This window comes from Pongo abelii, chromosome 6 (assembly GCF_028885655.2).
Source record: "Pongo abelii isolate AG06213 chromosome 6, NHGRI_mPonAbe1-v2.0_pri, whole genome shotgun sequence".
Taxonomy (NCBI): Eukaryota; Metazoa; Chordata; class Mammalia; order Primates; family Hominidae; genus Pongo; species Pongo abelii.
The window spans coordinates 34351602-34373366 of record NC_071991.2 but is presented as its reverse complement, the minus strand read 5'-3'; the positions used below and the strand labels follow the sequence as shown (position 1 = coordinate 34373366).

Sequence of the window (21765 nt, the reverse complement as noted above, 5' to 3'; positions counted from 1 at the left end):
CCTATCTAAATTCAAGCAGTTTTTTTCTTAGAACCAGGGGAATAATCCTAAAACTAACAAAATAAAATAAGTGGTAAGATGGTCAATCATAGAGCATTAAGGGAGAATTACTCATCATCTAGTAAAATGCACCCTAAAGCAAAAGTAGTTAAAATAGTGTGTACTTGGCACAAAAATACATGCTACTGTTCATCCAGAAGAGTCAAATCTGCAAATACGAACATGAGTATTTTTATCATGGCACCACGTGCTATACAAGCTACACTGAAACAAGAGTGGGCACGTGTCTTCACTCCACAATCGAGCATACAGGATCCCTGGGACTAGAATCTCAGGGCTCACAGCCATTCCTGACTCTCCAGATGATGCCACCCAAGATGGTGGTGACAGCTATGATAACTGTACTCAGGGCAATGGCAGCCACCCTTGATTGACAACCTATTACCTGTCAGAATCTTACCAAATGCTTTACAATCTCTCATGGGAGGGCTTTTTGAAGATCAAATTGAAGGAAGTAAAGGCATGTGAGACACAAAACACAACATGCAAAGATAGGTGGGTTTTAATTAAGAACAACTAGATATCAATCCTTTGAGGCAGCACTGTTACCTCATTTTACAGATGCAGAAACCAAGGCTAGGAGACGGTAATTATATGCCAAGGCCACACAGTTAATCAATGGCAGAGCGAAGATGCAAGTCAACAGATACCTGGATGTATGAATCCCTGCCACATAGTTTGTGATTTTAATAAAATATCAGTTGTACCATAAGGAAAAAAATAGAAAACTTTTACAATAATTGTAAAATTTCTCTTCATTTTGATTCTTCTATCACTTGCTGGAACAGATTTTATCATTTCCTTTTAGGGAAAAGAAAATCTACTAGAGTGAGCCTGAAATCCAAAGCGCAGAAGGTAACAGAATTTCTTTTAAAATCCCCTGCATGCCAGGAATGAAAGATTTTAGTGATGAGGTATAAATAAGGAACCCCCTTAACCTGATAAAAGGCATCTATCCAAAACTTCCAGCAGGCAAGTGGCACACGTAATGAAGAAGCACAAATGACATCCCCATTAACATTAGGGCCAGAAAGCTCACAATGGCAGTATCAGATGTAACTGTTCTAGGGGTCTAGAAAACACAGTGAAGTAAGAAACAGAAACAAGGTGTAAATACTGAATTGAAAAAGATTTTTAAAAACTGTCTGACATGGTTTGGTTCTGTGTCCCCACCAAATCTCATTTCAAATTGTAACCCCCAGTGTTGGAGGTGGAGCCTGGTGGAAGGTGACTGGACTGTGGTGATGGATCCTTCATGAATGGTTTAGCACCATCCTCGTGGTGCTGTTGTGATGGAGTTCCCAAGAGACCTGGTTAAGTGTGTGGCACCTCCCCCCACTTCTCTTCCTCTTCCTCCAGCCACATAAAACATGTCTGCTTCCCCCGTCGCCTTCCACCTTGATTGTAGGTTTCCTGAGGACGCCTCAGAAGCCGAGCAGATGCTGCCGTGCTTCCTGTCCAGCCTGCAGAATCAGGAGTGAATTAAACCTCTTTTCTTTATGAATTACCCAGTCTCAAATATTCCTTTATAGTAGTGCAAGAACAGACTAATACACCGTCGCTATTTACAGATGAAATGTAAGACCATGCACTGAAAAATAATTAGAACCGATCTGAACGTTTAGTAAGATTGCGATCCCAGAGCAAACTACAAACCGTCCCCAGCCCTTCTGCACAGCAGCTCCAAGACACCTAGGAAGTCTAATTGTGAAAATGATTTAATTCGCAGAAGCAACCAAAACAACGCACTTAAGAATATATACGAGATCCTTTGAAGAAAATAAAAAATTTTTGAGGAAGCCAAAAGAAGATCAGAAGGGTTAGAAATGCACCACCTCCTTTAAAGGGAAGCCCTCACATTGCTGACGGCCACTCCACCTCCACATCAGTGAGTTAAAGCAATATCCTCCCAAGGAAGGCCCCGTCTTCAAGGAACTCAGCTTGCTGATTTACAGATACAGGAACAGACAGAATAAAAGTAAGAGAATGCAGCCAGAGGTGAATGATGACACATAAATTAAAAATAAGATCATGGATAGCTGGCAACTTATGCTCAGTAAGATCCCACAGTCATATCCTCACCTCCCATATGTGCCTTAAACATTACAAGAACTACTAAACTACTAAGAGATAGTACAGAAGAAAAATGTTATAAAATCTGAGTGAGGAAGATCTTCATAAGCAAGATTCTCAGCCTAGAAGCCATGAAGGAAAAACTAACTTCAGTTCAGCAAAAGACCCTATAGACAAATCAAAAGACAGGCAAAAAGCCAGCGGGGCGCAGTGGCTCACATCTGTAATCCCTGCACTTTGGGAGGCTGAGGCAGGTGGATCACGAGGTCAGGAGATCGAGACAATCCTGGCTAACACGGTGGAACCCCATCTCTACTAAAAATACAAAAAAATTAGCCGAGCATGGTGGTGGGCGCCTGTAGTCCCAGCTACTCAGGAGGCTGAGGCAGGAGAATGGTGTGAACCCGGGAGGCGGAGCTTGCAGTGAGCCGAGATCGCGCCACTGCACTCCAGCCTGGGCGACAGAGCAAGACTCCGTCTTAAAAAAAAAAAAAAAAAAAAAAAGCCTTGGGACAAAATATTTCCATTACCACGCAGCCAACAATCTGCATTTAATCTCTTCTTTACTGAAATAAGAGATAGGATATAAGCAGCCCAACATAAAAATGGGGAGAGGATAGAAGCAAACAATTTGCGAAACAGACATGTGAAACATGCTAAACTTCACTAGGAGCCAGGGAGACATAGACAAACACATGAGCTATAATTGATAGCTGAAAATTAAAAGGACTGGGACTACCCAGAGTTGAGGATGGCCTGAACAGCAACAGGGCTCCCCTAAACCGGAGGTGGGATCACACTGTACAGGCATGGGGAGGCCCGCTGGAGTGGGGGCAGCAGCTTTCAGACTTTAGTCTTAGGCGCAGGCATCCTACTTGGAATAGCTTATCCTACAGAAAGACTCACATGCATACACACGTGTACATACACACATACACACACACGGAATGTTTACTACACACTTTAATACAGAAAAACTGGAAGCAACCTAAATGTGGCTGCCCAAATCACTCCTCTCCCCCAGTTCATGGCACCCACCAAACTGCACAAGGCAGAAACAAGCGTTCTCCATTCCTAACTTTCTCTTCTGCCTTCCATCCATGTAATCTGCTAGCCCAGCTCATTGGCTGCAGAAGCAGCTGAGAGTCATCCACTCCCTTCCATCTCTGGGGCCAACTCCAGGCCTTTGCCCCTCATCTGAACTGGGACTCAGCTGCCCTGTCTCTAAGCATCCTCACTGCTTCCCACTCAACCAGCCCTAGCTCTGGGGAGCCCATGAGGTGACACCTTTGCCCTCTGTACTTCAAATGCACCCAACTTCTCAGCGACAGCTGCCAAGACTGACCTGTGTGGCTCCTGACTCCTCACCAGGCTGCCCAGACACTGCTGTCCCATGCTGGAGTCACCTCGCTCACCAGCCTGGCCTCCTCCAGGTTCTCAGACTCTATCCTCCCTCATGGCCTTTGCATGCTCTCTGCCTTGTATCTGGAATTTTTTCAAACACCTGTGGCCCCAGCTGCCTTCCACCTTCCCCTACTGGTAGCCTCCTCAGAGCACCAAGGCTCCCCATCCACCCTCTCCTGTCCCCGTCCACCCTGAGGGATCAGGCTGCCTGACCCACTCCAAATCCTCTCCACACGGGTCTATAGCTCAGCCCTTGGCTGCCTCTTCTGCAGAACACATCAGGCTTGCTAGTGCTGTTCTTCTTCCTGCCAACTTTTTTTGTGTCCCTTTCCCAAGAAGAGGTAGCTCTGAGGCCGAGAACTCTATCTGTCCTGATTACTGCTGTATCCCATCTCTTAGCACAGGGCCAAGTGGCTCAAATCTTTGCTGAACTTATGGAAAAAAATGCCTGGACAGGAGCCGACTTAAATATAGTAGAGCACAGTACTCCTCCAGCATGGGAAGCAGCACTGGAAGGCACGCAAAAGCTCTAAAGGAGCCACGGGGACATAAGCTCTGGTCTGTGGGAGGCAGCTGTGAAAGTGGCTCAGAACCCAGCCTCCACCAGCTGGGGTGGGGGCAGCCTGCACAAGCGCTCAGCCACTCTCTGCCTCAATTTCCTCAACTGTAAACTGAGAACAAAACAGTCCCAATTTCATGGAAGGACGAAATGATGCAATTCCCACAGAGTGCTTCACACAGCACTCTGTGAGAAGGCAAGTATTTAATAAAGGAGGCAAAGAACTAAGCACCAGGAATAAGTAACACTGCCGTAAAAAGGGGAAAGCAGTATATCTGTGGGTGTCTGCACCCAGGAATTCCAAACAGAGAAAATGAGAGAAACTATTTGCAAACTACTCATCTGACAAGAGATTAATAACCAGAATGTATAAGGAGTTCAAACAATTCCAGAGCAAAAAAACAAGTAACTCGATTTAAAAATGGGCAAAACATGTGAACAGACATCTCTAAAAGAAGACATACAAAGAGCCAACAGGTGTATCCAAAAAATGCTCAACACTAATATTTATCAGGGAAATACAAATCAAAACCACAATAAGATATCATCTCACCCCAGTTAAAATGGCTATTATCAAAAAGGGAATAATGGATACTGGGGAGAATGTACCAAAGGGGACCCCTTGTACTCTGTTGGTGGGAATGTAAATTAGTGCAGCCCCTATGGAGAACAATATGGAGGTTCCTCAGAAAACTAAAAATAGAACTATTATATGATCCAGCAATTCCACTGCTGGGTATATACCCAAAGAAAGGATCTGTATCAAAAAGACATCTGCACTCCCATGTTTACTGCAGCATTATTCACAATAGCCAAGATATGGAATCAACCTAAGTGTCCAAAAACAATGAACTCATTTAAAAAAGGTAGTACATACACACAGTGGAGTGCTATTCAACCATAAAAAAGGAGTGAAATTCTATCATTTGCAACAGCATGCAATAACATGGAAGACAGGCATAGAAAGACATATGACATGTTCTCACTCATGTGCAAGCTATGAAGTGGATCTCATGAAGACAGAGAGTAGACTGGTGGTTACCAGAGACAGGGAAGAGTAGGGGGGTATGGAGGATTAAAAAAAAGTTGATTAATGGGTACAAATATATGGTCACCTTATTGATTTATATAATACTAGGCCTTATTTCTGCTCATTCTTGAAATAAGTACACTTAATTAAATAAATCAATAAGGTGACTACCGTCTACAATAATCTATTGTACACTTCAAAATAGCAAGAAGAGAAGAATTTGAATGTTTCTAAAGTTAAGACAAATATTTAAGGTGGTGGGTACATCAAGTACACTGATTTGACCTTTACGAATTACATGAATCCATTAAATTATCTCATGTACCTTGAAACTATGTTTATCTATTATGCATCAATAAAAAAGTAATTAGTTAATTCCACAGAGCAAAAGGAGCCAAAAGAACCCTAACACCAACCTCAAAGGAGGGCCATGAGAAGTGAAATGAGAATTTCACTCTCTACAGACTTCTGAGTTCGACTATTTAAAATAAAGATCACAAATTACTCACGCAACTTTAAAATTTATCTAAGAAAGAATGTTTTCATCCAATTTCAGGCCAAGGGTCCTATATGCTTCTCCTCACACAAAAACCTATACTCAGGGTCCCTTGTGATCCCCCTCTGCCCTTGTGGAGGGCTCCTCCTCCCTTTCTAGGAATTCCAGAGAAATCACTGCTCTATACCTAAACACAATGAGGCTATTAAGTGCTTGAGGCCAAGTCACATGAATATTAACTGCACAGGCCCTTTTCTACACAGGCAGCTTCTGGAAATACTGAAAGACTTTGCCCTTCTATTTTCTTTTCTTTTTCTTACTTTCTTTTCCTTTTCTTCTTCCCTTAAAGGAGTTTTAAAAAAAGTTAAAGGAGTTTAAAAAAAAAAAGGGGAAGTGAAAGAAAAGAGATACACCTCAAAAGTAAAGAGGAAAGACATTCTGGCTTGTGGAGGAAACATAATGTAATTGTAATCATTAAAACTGTGCGAGGAGTAATAGTTTGGAGTGAAGAGGCGTGCACAGTTGATTAAGATCTCTCCTCTCCTCAATGAAGAAAGCTGTGGGGAAACAGTCAATGTGCTTTGGACGCTTTACCACCACCCTCAAACAGCCAGTTATCAACATTAGCCCATCACCAGCACACACACCAGAGCCCACTAGGGCCTGGCATTCTATTCTAAAGATGATGACATCTTTTCATTCTCTATATAATTAGTACATTCAGTAAGTAACTACTGTGTGTTCTAGGTTTTCAGGGTAATGTCTACATAAACATGTACAAGGAAAACCAATCCTCAACTCAGAAAATCAAGAATTTCGCAAAGACAATAGAAACATAGGGTTCCTACAAACAGGAATGGTTGGCAACAATGATTAATGGCTCTGAAATGCATCATTATCATACAGTAGGCAGGTCGCACAAGATTGGAAACTGACACAGGGTGTGGACACATTAAAAATGACTTTATCTAGCAATGTAATCTAACTTTTCTGCAGTATTCTTTTTTAATGAGTGTGCATGATCTCCTGTATTTAGTTCTCTTGGTCTCCTGCACAAACCGGTGCAACATCCTCCCAGGTACCTACTGCCCGGCCACCGGGAAGTCCAAGGCAGGAGTACCAGAATGCCCGCCCAGACGCCCAAGGCAGGAGTACCAGACTGCCGGCCCCTCTGGCTCCTGATCCTTCAGTTCCAAAAGGACACTTGGATCCTGAAGGTATAGGGCAGGCAGGTGCAGGCAAGCATAGGACACCTTAAGAGTACGCTCACCAACTGCAGGGAGAGTCCTGTGTTGTTTCCTGCCTCCAAATGCAGATGACTTCCATCCTGGTACGGCCTCTTGTCATCTGCCTGCCCCAAGACCATGCTCTCTGGCCACACGGTCACAAGGGCTCCAGGGATGCTCCACAGGAAGCAGAATGCTCTGGTCTGGGCAGAACTGGCCCACTTTGAGGCCCACATCCACCCATCACACTCTTGAGTCACAGTATGGCAGCCCCCATGCCATACCCTCCATACCTACAAGAGTCCCTGCGGCTCCTGGCCAGCTGCAGGTACACTTCAGCTCCCAACCCATCCTTGGGGACCCAGAGACAGTTCTTACGTCATCCTATCCAGGTATCTTTCTTAAATGAGACCCAGCAGTGAGCCACTAGGCCCACCATGTTGGGGACCCTGACTGTGTCTTACACTAGGCTGCTCACACCTTGTTCACAGACATGACCCATCTACCACTTTGCTCCTGTGTTACAATCCAGATGCCCAAGCTGTGCCTCTCAATGACCTGTTCTGCCTTTCTGGAACTGGGGAGACCAGTTGAGGAAGCAGCAGAAACCCATGATGCTCTCCAAAGCCGGTTCCTTCTCTGTGCAGAGGGTTTCAGGTAATCATCTGCCTCCTACACTGGGGTTCTGAGTGAGAGCTCAGCATTCTGCTTCCCAAAAATACCTACCCAGCAGCCCTATGGTGCTGCCCAGCTGGGTCCGCTCAAACCTCTCCCAACACCCCCAGCTCTACCCCATCATTGACACCTCTCAGGCCTGCAGCCACCTAGACACAGCCTCAGCTCCCATGACCTGGGGACAAACTGTGCAATGACAAAGGCAAACCCTGAGTGGTGCCTTAACTAAAGAAAGTAAACAACCTGTAATTTGGCAAATAATTTAGAAAAATCGATGCAGGAAGCTCAAATACCAGATTCTGCACTAATTCTCTTTTTACCTGGCTCTTGCAATTTGGGTAGAAAAGTTTAAGACTCCATTGCTACCTCCTTCAATCCCCAAATTAAGACTTCAATTGCCCTAATAAGGCCTTCATAAACCCCCAGGTTCATTGTGGTCAGCTGAGAGTTCTGTCTTCACTTCCTTTATAATCACCTCTTTCTATGTTTCCCCTTAGTCCTGAAATTCAGTATTCTTTCATTAATTCACTCAGTACACACTTACCATGTGATCACTATGTTCTCAATCTTAGCATTGTCACTTACAGAGCCACCTCCAACATGCTCCCTAATCTGGTTTCCGTAGGTCTGTGAATGCAAGATGGCAAAAGTGCAACCAAACTTCACCCATTGGTCAAGATCGTAGAATGACGATCTCAACAGAAGCAGCTTGTGGCAAGCATGACCGACCATTGCTTTTATCAGTTCTGCAAAAGCTGCATGCAAGGATACTGGAGGAGCTTGTTCACAGGTGTCTGAAAGGGGGCCCTCAGCTGTTGATGAGGCCCACAGGGAACCGCCCTCCACAGTTGGTAACTTTAGTTCTAGCTATTCTCAAATCATTGGCCAAAGAACAGCTCCTCCTTTTCTATTTCAGGAAGTTTGCTTCTTGGACCAGAGGCAAAGCCAAAGGGAGAAAAGTGGAGCCCCATTCACTGGGCTGATGAACAGAAAGCTAGCCGGGACCACAGACACGACTGGTATGCAGGCAAATCACTCTGATGCCCACCTCTGAACTCAGGGGAATCCATCTTAAAGCATCCACTACTCCCCATGAAAATGGAGTCCCCATGATGAGGCTGTGTTCTAATCAAAGCTAATTCAAACTTCCTTCACTCCATCAAAATCCACTCTTAGTATTTAGTATTTCATTACACGAGTTATCCTCCTCTCCACAATTTGAGCCATTAAAAGAGTCACAACAATCGAATTTCAAACTGTCTAAGTTTCCTCTAAATCTTTTTAGAATTCCATTGTCCTCCACTGTTGTGATGCTAAGTAGTCAGGAATCTGACCAGAGCCATGGAGCCACACAGGAGGTTGGGCTTCCCAGGAGGAAAGAGTGTCCTGGGACCCAAGAAAGAACCTGTCCTTCATATCCGCCAAAACCACCTGCTTAGCTTCTCTTGGCAAATATAGATCAGGTCCTCTTCACTTCCCCCATCCTTCCTGACAGAGGAAAATGGGTCCACAGTCCTGAATGTTTCGCCCTCCCTCCAAGGCTGCCCTTCTACAAAGTCAGCTCATGGCCAGTTTTGTGCACCCTGCACCCCATGGTTCAGGGGTCTCTGAGCACCACACTAAGGACCTTTGTGCTTCAGGAGGTGGTGAGACTCACAGGGCCTCTGACAGGGCACAACACAGCCACATCTGTGTGTGTACTCAAAGACTGTCAGCCTGCAACAGCAGTGCGGAGGAAAAGAATGCAGATCCCTGCTTTCTCTGCAACACCCTTCTCTCCTCAGCTCCTTTACATGTCAGGTAAAAAAAAGCCACCCTTCTTATTCTCCGGTCGCTGTCGATTAACACTCCTTTGTTCCAAGGCACTCTCGGGTGGATCATCGAATGACGTTGGTATCACAGTTTCTTTTACAAACCTTCAGTCTGCCCCCCAGTAAAGGTGACCTGAGGATAGAAACTGTCGTATATACCTGGGCAGCCAACACAGGACACATCACACTGGCTCAACAAACACTGGGGGAAGAGACAGAGAGACAGCTGCCTGTGCTTGTGCATCACAGCCCCCACACTTAAGCTGTGCCAAGAGTCCCTCAAATGCTGCTGCCCTGCCTGGTCCCAGGCTCTCTAGACTCAGGCGACTGAAGCTAATCACTTCATCTAGTTCCATCAAGGTGGTATGCAGCATCTAGCATTACCACTTCCAGGCTGCATCCACATTTTAACACAAAAAGGGATAAAGTCTTTCTAGAAGACTGAAGAACTAAGTTCCCTCATTTGGCACATAATAGTTATGGACCAAGTATCCTCAAGATCTCTCTGAGGCCTAAGCTGCTGAGTTTCTGATTCAAACAACAGACACAAGAGAACAACCAGAGGAACTGGTGGTTCCCAAGCACCTCTCTATCTGAATTCAGTGAGGGGGTGTTGCAGCCCCTGGCCTCCAAGGTCTCTGCCTAAATCCCCACACCTGTGCTTCCACCTGTGGTAGCCTCTCACATAGTACCCAGGTATGAGTGACCTTACCCCTATGGCAAGACCTCCAGGAGTGGTGAAGCCAAAATTATCTTCAAGTAAGATATGATGTGTCCTTGTCCCTTGCATTCCATCACGAATGCACAGCGGAGTTTTCTAGAGGCCAAATAGCATGCGACTGATTGCAGATGGTGGGGGGATGGGGGGGGATTCCACTACCTTCTCTTAAAGCAGACATTAAATGGATTTAAAAAGTACAAAAACAATGCCACTCTTCTCATTTTTTTTTTGTTTTTGAAAATACAGCTTTTTTCCATAAAAGATGTTATGTTTACATATAATGGGTTAATATTCTTTTTATATGGAGAAAAAAATATTTTTAAATGCCTGTCAATTCCTAAAATAATAAATTTCAATATATACAGCCACATAACCACAGCCCTTTGGGGCCTTCAGTAATTTTTAACAGTGTCAAGGCGCCCTAGGACCCAGCCCTGGAGGTGCTCCCCTGGGAATCTCAGCCCTGCCCAGCACCCAGGACTTCAATGTGCCCTGTGGAACAGTCTGACAGAAGCCAAACCTCCACCCCTAGACATGGAACTGCTGCCCAATGAAACTCTGCAAAGAATCTTAGCTTTTATGGAGTAAGAGTCCATGGAGACTTCTTCATTCAGAAAGATTTTCTTAAAAACAATATTGAGTTTGAGACCTGGCCACACAAATGAACATCACTGGCCAGAAACCATGTGCAACTCAGCCTGCTCCACACAATCAGCAGGACATTCCATTCCAGTCCACTCCACCAGTCTACTCCTCCAGGGCCAGTTTGAAGTAGGGGGTCCCAGAGGGTCACTGCCTTTGAAAAGTGGCTCAACTGTTCTCTCCAAAGGCTTGTCCTGCTTGTTGATTCTGGCAAGATGCATAGCTCCAGGTCATTTAGAATGTTCCTCCCCTGCCTCCTGCATAAGCCACACGAACGGCGAGAGTCAGAAGGAAAATGTCATATGTCCAGTATTTCCAGTTCAAAGTACAGCCAGCAGGACGGACTGCCCCCCTGGGGTTGCCAACACTCACAGGTGGCCAGAGCTTCACCATCTGCCCTCTCCCTGTGTTAAAACAGGGGCCAAAACTAAACAGCACACATCAGCGCCCAAGATTCGTGCTACTCTCAACTGACACCGCGCTTGGCTATCTGTGCCATTTTGTTTAAACTGGTAGAAGAGACCAGAACCCGCAGCCCAGTAGGAATGAACCCCACACCTCCCCACAACTTCAGGGCAACGTCCTCCTCTCTCTGCCTGCTGCGGGATTACCACTCTCAGGATTCAGCACAACGCTTAACAAGAGGAAAGAGGATCTATTTCTGACCTGGCAACATGAAACTTACTCTTCTAAATGGGGCATGGGCCTTCATCATATCTATTGTTTCAACTCATGAGTCAGGATATTACAAAGGTAGAAAGTTCTTACCTGTAGGAAGCCAAAATCCACCCTGAAAAGTCATTACAAAGCCAACCTCACTTGAATGGCACGTGCGTCCCCTAAACGTGGTACTGAAGTACAAGAGGCGAAGTGAAATTGTGATGGGGATGTGGATCTATTCAGGTGACCTCCTTCAACATCACCACCACCCTATGGTCTCAATCATTTTGAGACAAAAAGGGAATAAAGTTGTGAGAACCTTGTTATAAGAACCCCCCTTGCCTCTGAAAGACCACTCAAAACCTAAGGCGTTTGCTGCAACCCTCAAGACTACAAAATGGCCACTAGGTCTGGAAAGAAAGGTGAACTGACACCACACTATAACACAGAACAAAATCATGTTACTTGTGTCTCCCAACTCCCCAGCCACCTTGTTCTGGGCTTCCAGAGTCCCAGGACAGTCAAAGAATACAGAATCATTCCCGAAACATTCCACCAAGGCAAGGGAATTAAATATCTGTTAATGTCTGTTATAAATTCCACAGCAAACATCATACTCAATGGCGAAATAGTGAAAGCTTTTCCCCAAAGGGTGGAAACAAGACAGAATTCTTGCTTTTGTCACTTCTACTTAACACAGTATTGGAAGCTCTAGCCAGAGCAATTAAGTAACAAAAAGAAATGAAAGCCATCCAAATTGAAAAGGAAGAAATAAAATTATCTCTGTTAAACTCTTAGAAGAAAACATACGCAAAAATCTTTATATGGACATTGGATTTGACAATGACTACTCAGATATGACACCAACAGCACAGGCAACAAAAGAATAAAATAAATGAACTTCACCAAAAATTAAAAACTTTTGTGCATCATAGGACACTATGAAGACAGTGAAAAGACAGCCTGCAGAAAGGGACAAAAAGTTGCATATCATATAACTGATAGAGTATTAATATCCAGAATATATAAATTCCTACAACTCAACAACAAAAAGCAAATCAAAACCACAATGAGCTATCATCTGATGCCTTGTATTAGTCCGTTTTCATGCTGCTGATAGACATACCAGAGAACTGGGCAATTTACAAAAGAAAGAAGTTTAATGGACTCACAGTTCCACGTGGCTGAGGAGGCCTCAAAATCATGACAGAAGGTGAAAGGCATGTCTCACATGGTGGCAGACAAGAGAAGAGAACTTCTGCAGAGAAACTCCCCTTTATAAAACCATCAGTGAATAAGTCATGAGACTTATTCACTATCACTAGAATAGCATGGGAAAGACCCAACCCCGTGATTCAATTACCTCCCAGCAGGTCCCTCCCACAGCATGTGGAAATTGTGGGAGCTACAATTCAAGACGACATTTGGGACACAGCCAAACGATATAACACCTATTAGGACAGCTATAAGGAAAGAAAGGGGAAGGGGAAGGGGAAGGGGAAGGGGAAGAGGAAGAAAGGGAAGGGAAGAGGAAGGGGAAGGGGAAGGAAAGCGGAAGGGGAAGGGAAGGGGAAGGGGAAGGGAAGGGGAAGGGGAAAGGGAAAAGGAAGTGAAAGGGAAGGGATAAGGAAAGGGAAAGGGAAAAGGAAAGGAGGGGGGGAGGAGAGGGGAGGGGAGAGGAGGGGAGGGGAGAGGAGAGGAGAGGAGAGAAAATGAAAAATGCCAAGTGTTGGCAAGAATGTGGAGAAATTGAAACCCTTGTGCATTATTATTGGGAATGTAAAATGGTGCAGCTGCTCTAGAAAACAGTTTGGCAGTTCCTCAAAAAGCTAAGCATAGAATTACCATATAATGAAGCAATTATAATCTAGACATATATACAAAAACATGGAAAGCAAGTACTCAAAGATACTTATACACCAGTGTTTACAGAAGCATTATGCACAATAGCCAAAAGGTAGAAACACAAATGTCCATCAACAGTTGAATAAACCAAAAGTAGTATATACATACAAGAGAACTGATTTGTTTGTTTATTTATTTATTTATTTTGAGACAAAGTCTCGCTCTATCACCCAGGCTGGAGTGTATTGGCGCGATCTCAGTTCACTGCAAGCTCCACCTCCCGGGTTCATGCCATTCTCCTGCCTCAACCTCCCGAGTAGCTGGGACTACACATACAAGGGAATATTATTCAGCCATAAAAAGGAATGAATTACTAATGCATGCTACAACATAGATTAACCATGAAAACATTATGCTAAGTGAAAGAAGACACTCACAAAAACCACAGACGATTCCATTCACATGAGATGTCCTGGACAGGGAAATCTATGTAGACAGAAAGTAGAGTTCCTTAGGGTTGGGAAAGCAGGGGGAGCAATGGGATGGCAGGGAGTGGGGGCATGATAGCTAAAGGGTGCAGGGTCTCTTTTTGTTCTAAAATTGGCTAGGTGGTGGTTGCACATACCTGTGAATATATTAATTGAAGACTGTATATACAATGTATGTGTGTGTGTTTATTCATTTCTGCAGTTATAACAAAATACTTGAGACTGGATAACTTACAAAGAACAAAATCTATTTCTCACAGTTCTAGAAGCTGGGAAGTTCAAGATCAAGGTGCCAGCATTCGGTGTCTGGTGAGGGCCTTCTTGCTGTGCCCTCACATGGTAGAATGCAGAAGTGCAAAAAGGGGATACTAGCTAGTTCTCTCCAGCCCTTTGATGGGGGCAAGAATCCATTCATGGGACTGGAGCCCTCATGACCTTATCACTTCCCAAAAGCCATACCTCTTAATACAGTTGCACTGGGGAAGTGATAAGGCCATAAGGAGACACAAACTTTCAAACCATGGCATTCCACCCCAAGTCCCCCAAATTTATGTCCTTCTCACATACAAAATACATTCATTCCATCCCAATAGCCCCAAAATCTTATCTCAGGCCAGGATCAATTCAAAAGTCTGAAGTCTAAAATTTCATCTAAATCAGACATGTGAGACTCAAAGATGTGTTTCAACCTGAGGCAAAGTACTTCAGACTTCAGCAGTGGCTCACTCCTGTAATCTCAGCACTGTCGGAGGTTGAGACGGCTGGACTTCTTGAGCTCAGGAGGTCGAGACCAGCCTGGGCAACATGGCAAAACCCCATCTCTAATACCAAAAAAAAAAAAAAAAAAAAAAAAAACTAGCTGGGCATGATGGCACATGCCTGTAGTCCCAGCTACTCAGCAGGCTGAAGTGGGAAGATAGCTTGAGCCCAGGAGGCAGAGGTTGCAGTGAGCCAAGATCACACCACTGTACTCCAGCCTGAATGACACAGCGAGATCCTGTCTCCAAAAAAAAAAAAAAACAAAAAAACCGGGGGACAAAGAACAGACATTCCCATTACAAAAGGGAGAAATAAGAAAAAAAAAAAGAGGTAACATTTGCCAACCAAATCCAAAACCAAACAGGACAAACATTAAATCAACGGTAAGGCTGGAGAATAAATCTTTGGTTCCATGTCCTGCCTTCCAGACACAATGGGGCAGGAGTTGGGTTCCCAAGGACCCGGGCAGCCCTGCCACCAACTGCTGGGCACAGCCCTCACAGCAGCTCTCACAGGTTACAGTTGGGTACCTGCAGCTCTCCCAGGCTGGTACTACACACTGGTAACTCTACAGCTACAGGCTCTCGAGGGCAGCCCCACCCCCACAGCTCCATTAGGCATTGCCCTTGTGGGAGCTCGCTGGTGTGCCCCCAGCCACAAGACTCTGCTAGACATTGCCCTAGTGGGGGCTTTTTTTGGCACTCCTGCCCCTATGGCTCCATTAGGCATTATCCTAGCAAGAGTCTCTGCAGCAGACCTATCCTGCAGCAATTCTCTGTCTGAGCCCAAGACTCTCTGAGGCATCCTTTCAAATCTAGGTGAAGGTAGCCATGCATACACAGCTCTTGCACTCTGCATACTTGCAGACTTAGCACCACGTGGAGGCCACCTAGGCTTATGGCCTGTGCCTTCCAGAGCAATGGAACTAGCTGCACTTGAGCCCCCTTGAGCTACAGCTGGGATATCCAAGGAGGGCTGCACTGTAATGCAGAGAGCAGAGAAGTGATGCTGGGCAGTGAATGCTGAGGTCCTGCAGACGCCCAAGGCCTCTCCTTTGACATAGTTCTGTTCCCTGGGCCTTGGTACTCTGGGCCTCTGATGGGAGGGGCAGCACTGATAATCTCTGAAATGCCTTCAGGATCATTCTTCCATTATCTTGATGAATAGCATCTGGCTTCCTTCTATCCACACTAATCTCCTTATCAAAAGGTCACTTGGCCACACCCTTAGTGTTTTCTCCCAAACATGTTTTTACAACCTGGGCAAGCTAAAAATTTTCCATATCCTTAAATTCTGCTTCCTTTTTTTTTTTTTTGGAAACAGGGTCTCATTCTGTCACCCAGGCTAGAGCACAGCAGCAGAATCATGGCTCACTGTAGCCTTGACCTCCCAGGCTCAAGCGATCTTCCCACTTCAGTCCCCTTGAGTAGCTGGGGCTAAGTGCACACCACCACACTCCGCTAATTTTTTTTTATTTTTAGTAGAGATAAGGTCTCATTATATTGCCCAGGCTGGTCTTGAACTCCTGAGCTTAAGCAATCCTCTCACCTTGGCCTCCCAAAGTGCTGGGATTACAGACATGAGCCGTAGTGCCCAGCCTCTGCTTCCCTTTGGATTATAAATTCCATTTTCAATTCACTTCTCTCACATTTTACCGTAAGCAATTAAGAGAAGTCATGCAGCATACTGACCACTATGCTCAGGGATTTCTTCCACCAAATATCCTAGGTTGTCACTCTTAAATTCTGCCTTCCCCAAAGCCCTAGAGTATGGGCACAATTCAGCCAAGTTCTTTGCCCCTTTGTAGCAAGGACTGTCTTTCCTCCAGTTTCCAATAAGATATTCATTTCCATATACGACCGCAGCAGAATGGGCTTTACTGTCTATAATTCTACCAGCATTCTGATCACAGCCACTTAGAAATTTCTAAGAAGACATAGGTTATCTCTACAGCTCTCCTCTTCTTCTGGGCCCTCACCAGAATCATTCTTAATGCTCTGTTCACAGAAATCTAGGCTTTTTCTAGCAAACACTTCCAAACTGTTCCATCCTCTACCCATTACCCAATCCCACTTTTCTTTTAAGTATTTGCTATAACAACACCCCACTCTCAGTATCAATTTCTGTCTGTCTGTGCTGCTATAACAAAATCCACAGGTTAGGTAATTTATAAATAATAGAAATTTATTTCTCATGGTTCTGGAGGAGAGGAAGTCCAAGATCAAGGCACTAGGGTTCGGTGTCTGGTGAGGGCCTCTCTCTGCTTCCAAGATGGTGCCTTGTTGCCACACCCTCCAGAGGGGAATAAATGCTGTATCCTCATATGGTGGAAGAGCAGAAGAGAGCAAACCCATTCCCCCTCAGGCCCTTTTAAAAGGGCCCTAATCCCATCTATGTCCACCCTTATGACTTAAACACCTCCTAAAGGCCCCACCTCTTAATAACATCATGTTGGCCATTAGGTTTCAACACATGAATTTTGGGTGATACATTCAGACCACAGCAATGTGTATACACACACACACACACACACACACACACACACACCACTGCACATATCTGTAAATATACTAATTATAATTGAATTATATACTTCAAATTTAAATGAGTAAATTGTATGGTATGTGAATTATACCTCAATACAGATTTTTTTTAAAAGAGAGGACTCTATGAAGAAACTAGCCCGTAAAGATACATGCACACATATGTTTATTGCAGCACTACTTACAAAAGCAAAGACATGGAACCAACCCAAATGCCCATCAATGACAGACTGGATAAAGAAAATGTGGTACATATACACTGCGGAATACTATGCAGCCACAAAAAGGAATGAGATCATGTCCTTTGCAGGGACATGGATGAAGCTGGAAGCCATCATCCTCAACAAACTAACGCAGGAACAGAAAACCAAACACTGCATGTTCTCACTCATCAGTGGGAGCTAAACAATGAGAGCACATGGACACAGGGAGGGGAATAACACACACCAGGGCCTGTCAGGGAGGGGAGAGGGACTGAGGGGAGGGAAAACATCAGGACAAATAGCTAATGCTTGGGGGCCTTAAAATCTAGATGACAGGTTGATAGGTGCAGCAAACCACCATGGTACACGTATACCTATATAGCAAACCCGCACGTTCTACACATGTATCCCGGAACTAAAGAAAGAAAAAACTAGCCCAATGAAATAATCAGCACAAGAGGGGTTCTAGCTCCACCCTCTGACCCCCCAAAATTTGGAACCACCATAGTCTAGCCATCTTCCTTTTAAAGTGTCACAATACATCGTGGCACACAAAATTTTCTGAAATGTTGTGCCACAAAGAAACCAACTTTATCTAATCCAAAGTTTCCTCACTTACTTGGCAATAAATTATTAGCTCCTGTAGTATCTAAAACCTTCAGGAAGCATTAAGTTGCCCAACATCACCACCAGCCTAGGAAGACTGTTAATGAAAGATGACAAAGGAATGGGTCCAAAGTCCCATGGCGCCCATCAATGCATTTACTGACCAACTAGAGCAGGAACAAATACAAACATTCAAAAATGTCTTCACTATCCAAGGAAGAACTTTGGTGGTAGAATTTTTCAAAAGGTGGCATTAAGCAGAGGTGATCCACACAGTGGAGCCTTATACACAGAACAGACTCACAGTGCAAGCAAGACAAAAGCTGCTTTAATACCACCTACCCTGACAGGGCAATAATGGGACAACCCAATCCTACTTCCAAGGGTAGGGTCGGGCTCACGCTGACAGAAACAGGCAAGGGCCCCAGCCAGAAGCCCCACTGGGACATCTTTATTGCTTCTCTCTATGGCTTGGAGGCATTCCAGGTTCCAGGCTGTGATGCTGAGACATGAAGGCACTGAGCAAGGACCTTGGAAGAAGTGGGGTGTTAGCGTGCACAAGCTCAAAGCAGATACAATTCCTACATTCTTAAAAGAAGGCAGGTGGGGCTTCCAAATCCGCTCAAGATTCAAAAGGTTTCAAACCTTTCTAAAAGTGTTCTATCATCATAAACAAAAGAGAAACCACTAAATAAAATCCATAGGAATCCATACAAATGTCAAAGCAGGACACCGTACAAATATTTGCCCCTGGAATAAAGTATGGATACATTTAAGAACGTCATTTACAACAACGTAGGGCTAATCACTAGAAAATTCTTGGTACAAAAATTCTTAGATTAAGTAATTGCATTATTAATAATAGTTCTTACCAGGTAAAGTGTCCTCTTCAGAGAATTTCTAGAGAAAAAGACACTAAAGTGAACACAGGGAGAAATGCATTAAGACCTTACTGCACAAAGTGTGGGCCACTGACCAACTGCAAGCATAACACCTGGGAGCTGGTCAGAAACCCAAAACCTCAGGTCCCACCCCAGACCAACTAAATTAGAAGCTGCATTTTATCATCAGCCCCAGGAGATTCCCATGCATATTAAAGTTTAAGTTGCGGTATTTTCAGACATTGTTAATATTTAACTTGTATGAGAACTGAAACATGCCAGCTCCCTTTAAGAAAATAAATAAGCAAAATATATTAACATCACTATTTTATTGTTCAGTCAACCCAGGCCATCCCTCTACTCACCCTCCCTTCCTACACAGATTTCATTATTTTCCATCTAAGTAAGGCAGGAACAGATGACGGAGACAGACTGGCTCCTCAAACACCTGTTGAGTGAATGACAGGCGGGGTCCCTCGTCAAAAGCCACCCAGAGCACTCCTTGCCATTCTCATCCCACTTGAGTGCTGAACAACTGCTCAGAAGTGCGCAGCCATTGTTGGCAACGGCACATCACCAGTCTCAAGCCACCAGGACTACCTTGACAACACTCAGAAGCTGGCTCCCAGACACAGCACAGGAAAGGAAAAAAATTATTTGTAGGTGACTTACAGGTACCATTTACACATTTAGAATTTTCTTCCCTCACTAATATGAGATTTGAGCCTGAGGCATCTAGAGTTCAGCCCAGACTCTTCCAGGTGCCTTCAGGCAAGTCTCCACAGACCAGAAACGCCCCTGGAGAGATAGTCCCGGACCCCCTGACCAAAGAGGCAGAGAAAAAAAGGGAAGAAAGAAGCAAACGGAGCCAATAAATGCCTACTGGCCCCCCAATCCTAGTCACAGCTCAGCACTTTCTGGCCCCTTTAATTTAACCTCTGCCGGCCGTGAGAGGAAGAAAGCCCATTCCACATGAAAACAGAAGAGAAATATGTCTCCTGAACAAATCAGAATAAACCGTCATGCAAAGGGTTCCAGGGTTTGGGATGGGTTAGGACTTTGTGGATCATGCCCAGCCAGTGAATTCTGTGAAATATGAGAAAATATGGTCCATCACACCAGTTCTGCACGTGATGCATGGCCATGCCCACTACCAGATGTGCCAAGTTATTTGTTTAATCTGACAGAAGCAAAAGGCCCACATAAAGGCCTCTTTTGACATGTGCTCCCAGACCTCCTAGGGTCCACAGGGCTCATACTGCCTCAAAGCCTCCCCTCATTCTGCCCTTGACCCTTTAGACAGGAGCTGCTAACTTTCTAACTGAATCACCAGAAGCCCCAGTAGTTACCAGGCCCAGAACACCACATCAGTTCTCAAACTTTATGCCTGTAAGGATCACCTGGCATGCTTTACAAAGACAAATAATTCCAGGTCCCAAGCCCAGAAAATCAGTTTCACAGCTCAGAACTGAGGCCCCGGGATATTCACCGAGAGGCGGTCGGCTCTGATGTAGGTGGTTCAGAGGTCACACCTTAAAAACTCTGGTCTCTCCTATACATCCTTCCTCCTGAGAATTATCAGAATGCAGCCTCCCAAGTCTGAAAGAAAGGTAAAACCATTCTAGTCCAAGCGAGTTTCCTAAGACATTCTTACTAAGTCACAAGTACATACTCCAAGAAGCTGCCTGGCTTTTGTGGGAACACAAGTGTCAGTGAATTTAGGCTGTGGCCTAAATATGCAAATTTTGGAGCCTAATCTCCAAAATTCGAAAGATGCAGTGTTCTCTGGAAGTTTGGAAGCCCAGTTCTGGGGTGGTAATTACATGATGACTGGAGGAGCAACTGGTGATGGAAATCCTTAGGAGACATTAAAAATAACTCAGATTTTAATCGACCAATCTGAAACTTCTCTCACCCCTTCATGCCAGTCGTGCAATTACCATAACTCCATTCACCGTGTTCTTCAGCAGTTAGTATGCACCATTCTCAGTCCTACAAGATAGTAACTATTATCCCTGATTCACAGGTCCAGGTACAAGGGCAGGTAGCACAAGACGGGGAGGGGACTGAACCACACTGCACTCACACCCCACCCTACAATTAAAAACCGTCCTTCAGTGCGTGGCTGCCGAGCACCTCAAACTGAAACAAGTGTTCTTTACCACCTTTCTCTGGAGTGACAAGAGAGAAAGAAAATCCCAGTAAGCCCTTCTGGCCCTGCCCACCACCTCCCCTGTTCCCACCCAGGCCAAAGGAGAAATGCGTGGGCCCTGCTCCCACCCCCGATGCTGACATCAAAGGAGCAGAGACACGCAGGAGACTCCAGGCAGCACCCGAGGCCCTGGCCGCCAGCACGTCATAATCCCTGCAGTCGCTGCCTTTCAGACTTAAAAAGAACAATGAGGAAAGACACCCACGCTTCCCCTCACTGGGCTAGGAAGGAGAGCTTTGCGGGTTTAGACTGCAGTCTCCCCCGCCCATAGCCACCTGTGTGCCGGCTCCGCAGATGAGGTCCCCCCAGCACCCTGGCAGGGACTATGCTATCAACAGACAAATGGCAGCCGACCAAGGAGGCGACTGGCGTGTGGAACAGGTGATCCGATTGTTTTTCTAAAGAGCAAGGGTTAGGACGTCCTACGTGTTCATATGCACAATTTTTTGAACTCCATCAAGAACACAAACCCCATGCCCACATCTTCACTGCTCAATTCGCATTAATTGTCTGATATGCACCTTCCAGGGAGAAGGAGGTTTTCATGGAGAAACAGGCAACGTTGACGATATGTGTTTACCCAAGGCTTTTATATCGGACTACATGCCATCCAGGTTTAAGAGAAGTCCAGGCAGGCTCTGGCATTATGTTTTTCACAGAAAAAGCCGGTGCAGTAGCCCGGATGCCCAGATCCACTCATTTCCCAAACCGGTTCCCACACCCGCTGCCCACCGCCTGGCGAGGAAGGAGCGGGCGAGGTTCGCTCGAATCGTCGTCACGAGTTTCCGTGGGTACAGTTATTACTCGTTACATAATATTAAACAATTAAGATTAAAAATGGTTACATAATACTGTCCTATGGCTGGCGGCA

The 21765-nt window shown here is 45.0% G+C and overlaps 1 protein-coding gene and 1 long non-coding RNA gene across 8 annotated transcripts in view; both read right to left on the bottom strand.

Annotated features, from left to right (window-relative positions):
- The window catches only part of GRB10 (growth factor receptor bound protein 10), a 203454-nt gene that overhangs the window by 170415 nt on the left and 11274 nt on the right, over nt 1-21765 (bottom strand). The gene's annotated exons all lie outside the window — the stretch shown is intronic.
- Nucleotides 14573-21715, bottom strand: LOC129060307 (uncharacterized). 3 transcript variants are annotated; one of them, XR_010140834.1, is made up of 3 exons: nt 19048-21715; nt 18674-18701; nt 14573-16767 (listed from the first exon to the last, which is right to left on the bottom strand). It is a non-coding gene; the product is annotated as an uncharacterized LOC129060307 (long non-coding RNA). The 3 variants fall into 3 exon arrangements; XR_008526905.2 differs by having other exon boundaries at nt 14577-18551; nt 18674-18716; XR_008526904.2 differs by having other exon boundaries at nt 14577-18551.